We start from the raw sequence: 3418 nt of genomic DNA, 5'->3' as shown, positions 1-3418 counted from the left end.
GTTCCAATGCCTGAGCACCCTCTGGGCAAGGAATTGTTCCTCAGCTCCATCTAAACCTGCCCTGGTACAGCTTGAGGCCGTTTCCTCTTGTCCCATCCCTTGTTCCTTGGGAGCAGAGACCAGCCCCCTCCTGGCTCCATCCTCCTGTCAGGCAGTTGCAGAGAGTGACAAGGTCCCCCCTGAGCCTTCTCTTCTCCACACTAAACCCCCCAGGTCCCTCAGCCCTTCCTCAGCAGCCTCTAGACCCTACCTCAGCATCACTGAAACACACATATTACACAAGCGTTTCCTTTGCTCCTTATGGGACAGGATTAGGCAGTGAGATGGGGAACAGGGAAGCAACACAACACTTGACAGTCCCCCAAAGATACCCAGGGAAATAAAGAGCTTTTGGCCTCAAACCAAACTCTGCAGCAAAAAGAAATCATATGCAAGTGTCTGCCTTTGGCAGTGTCCCATAGCACCCAGGCACCTCTGCTGAGAAATACATTAAACATTAGAGCAGAGAGGGCTTGCTCAGCTCTTCTGCCTTGGAGGATGAGGAAGAGTCAAACGTGTTCAGAAATCCCTGCAGCTACAAAGAGGATTTCCCAAGTTCTGCATTTCCCTCCTCAAATGCAACGAGCCCCATTGACTTCACAGAACCCCAGCCTGGTCTGGGTTGAAGGGACCTTAAAGCTCCTCCAGCTCCAACCCCTGCCACGGGCAGGGACACCTTCCACTAGAGCAGGTTGCTCCAAGCCCCTGTGTCCAACCTGGCCTTGAACACTGCCAGGGATGAGGCAGCCACAGCTTCTCTGGGCCCCCTGTGCCCGCGCCTCAGCACCCTCACAGGGAAGAGCTTCTTCCTGAAGTGCTGTTCAGAGCCACTCTCCAGTTAAACAACAGAAATAGAGTCAGATGATGTGACCTGAGGGGGCACGGGACGCTCGGAGCTTGCACAGACATAAAGGTTTTTTCCTTATGGAAACAGCAGCCAGAAAATAGAACAAAAAGAGCCTATAAAAGGAACATCTGGAGCAAAAGGCTGATAACCTACTTTTGGTAGCAAGAGAAAACGGCTCAGAGCAAATCCCCACGAGAAGTCCCTGCTCCCAGCTTTGCTCTAGGCCACTACAAGCACGTCCCTGGTTTCCAGTGATCCAGTGCCACAGCCCTGCTGTTGCAGGCTGGAGGTAGGTAATTCCAGTGTGGAAGAGCTGGGTATCACATCCCACTTGCACATACCCTGGTGACACTCATCCTGCTGTGTGCTCAGCACCATGCTGGGGACACGATGACACCCAGGGGGTGAGGGTCCCATTGTGTGGTCCCCTATTGAAAAGCCAGCAGCCCCCATGCCCTGGGCTTTTAGGGATGAGCCCAGGGTGCTTTGCTGACCACACAGCAGGACGGGGGGAGCTGGGGATATGGGGTGTGCTCGTAGGGTGAGACCACACAGCTCTCCCTATCTACAGTGTCCTTATGTGCAAGTGAACTGTCTTCATCCCAAGCCACATCTTGTTGAAGGATTTAATACCTCTAATGCCACGGCCCATCGCTTCGGAGCTCTGTCTGGGTCAGAGGATATATAAATGCTGGTGTTGTGCATGTACCTGGGACAGGACTGAGGAAGAAATAACGATTAAGAACAGTTTTAGAGCTGCAGCTGCTCCTTGAGGCTGGAGCCTGTCTCATTTTCACACCCTTGGAGGTCTCCTCCACCCAGCACAGGGTGAGGTGCTTCACACCTAACGCCCAGCGCAAAGCAACACTGGGCCTTCTCTGCTTCACCTTTCAGGAAAGGCTTAGTTACTGCAGAAACCTAATCCCCACCTAAACCATGACATGTTGAGTCTCTTCCTCCTCCCCACACCAACCCCTTGGCAAGCTCAGCCTCCACACCACAGCCCAGCTCCTCTGTTATTTTGGAGGGGAGGTGGCAGCATTCTTCTCCTCTATTTGGCTTCAAACACCAGGCCAGGCAGGCAGGCACCATGATGTCTGCACCACGAGGTATTTTAATCCTAGACCAAAAGAAGTTAAACTTACTGTGCTTTCCTCTCCTTGTAAAGCTGCTGAAGCTGAAGAAGGCAGACTGGTTTGGGGAGGAAAAAGGACATTAGGGGTCAGGGGGGAAGAAGCACTGTGAAAGCTGCACTTTAAATCAGGCTTGCAAAGGTTAAGAGTAAATGAGAGGAGGACAGTGCAAGGCCCTGGTGCCCCAAAAAGGTAAGAAAACACTGGATTTTTACTTGATTTTTGTAAAGTCCCAGTAAAATTCAGTGTCCCCCATGTTTCAGTATTGCAAACACACCTATCTTTGTAACTGGAAATGAGGGAAAGAAATATTTGGGCTGTTTGAAGATGCTGATACTCGAACAGAGCAGAGAGGCAGCTGGATTTGAACATGTTCCTGTTGCCCCTCTATGCTGCACCACAAAGCATCAGAGACCTCTGCCTGGAGCACGAAATAACTGAAAGGAAGATCAAGTGGGAAGGGAAAACCGACTGCAAAGCACATGCCCTTTGTGGTAATTGACTTCTTGAATGTTGAGTACATCAAATAAAGTAACCTGAGTTCAAAGGCTGCATTCCCCATTGGAGAGAGGCAAAGAGTTTTTTTTGCGTGGTTGTTGGAATTCCACTGCAGCTAAAGGCTGACAGCCCTCGGTGTCAGCATTCCCAGGAGGAGTCAGCCAAGCTGATGCTGCAAGTGTTGTACATGGAGCAGCTGGCACTGGAGGTAACCTCTCCACACCCAACCACGCTTGGCACCGGAGCTGTGGACAGTGGCACTGGGGAGGCTGGGCTGCAGGTGAAAGCTCCAGGTCCTGCTTTACACCAACCACATGCACGTTGTGGCATGATAAATGCACAGCAGAGCTCAGAAAGCCCAGCTCCACACATCTTCAGGGGGAAACCCCCCCCCCCACAGTCCATCTCCTTATGCTCTAAACCACCATTTCCCTGCTCCTTGCAGTGCAGGGACTCAATGCAGCTAAAGGCAGGGCTCCATTGAGCAATGCTGGGTGATACGAACAGCTCTGGTGTAAAGCATCCCACCCTGTAAATCAAACAACATTCCAGCTCCTACCTCTCCCCTGCTTCTCAGGGTGAGGGCAGGGAATGGCTTTCATTAGTCATCATGCTGGTGCCATGCTCCCCAGACTGCATGGAAAAAACAGAATCAGGCTTTAAAATTAGTCACTCTTCCATCAAAGGATCAATATTCCTGGCACAACGGGCAGCATTCCTCTGCTGCTTCCCCCTTCCTGCATTCTTCCTGACGTGGCGCTCTGACTGGGGCCAGTTATTTAACCACATGAGTCACTGCCCTGCTATGATGTTTGTAGGTTCATACTTTAGGGCTAAAAAGGAATTAGAGGACTCCTGTAAACACCAGACCTGGTGTTCAGCTCAAAAACCTACATGGGAA

The 3418-nt window shown here is 51.3% G+C and overlaps 1 protein-coding gene across 1 annotated transcript in view; it reads right to left on the bottom strand.

The window, feature by feature from the left end:
• FBXO42 (F-box protein 42) overlaps positions 1 to 3418 on the bottom strand; it is a gene marked incomplete at its 3' end in the record, with an annotated part of 31733 nt that overhangs the window by 23009 nt on the left and 5306 nt on the right. The window lies entirely within an intron of this gene.

Source organism: Nestor notabilis, unplaced genomic scaffold, assembly GCF_000696875.1.
Source record: "Nestor notabilis isolate BGI_N333 unplaced genomic scaffold, ASM69687v1 scaffold27916, whole genome shotgun sequence".
Classification (NCBI taxonomy): domain Eukaryota; kingdom Metazoa; phylum Chordata; class Aves; order Psittaciformes; family Psittacidae; genus Nestor; species Nestor notabilis.
Note: the sequence above shows the minus strand (reverse complement) of the source record. Positions and strands in the feature narration are given on the sequence as shown.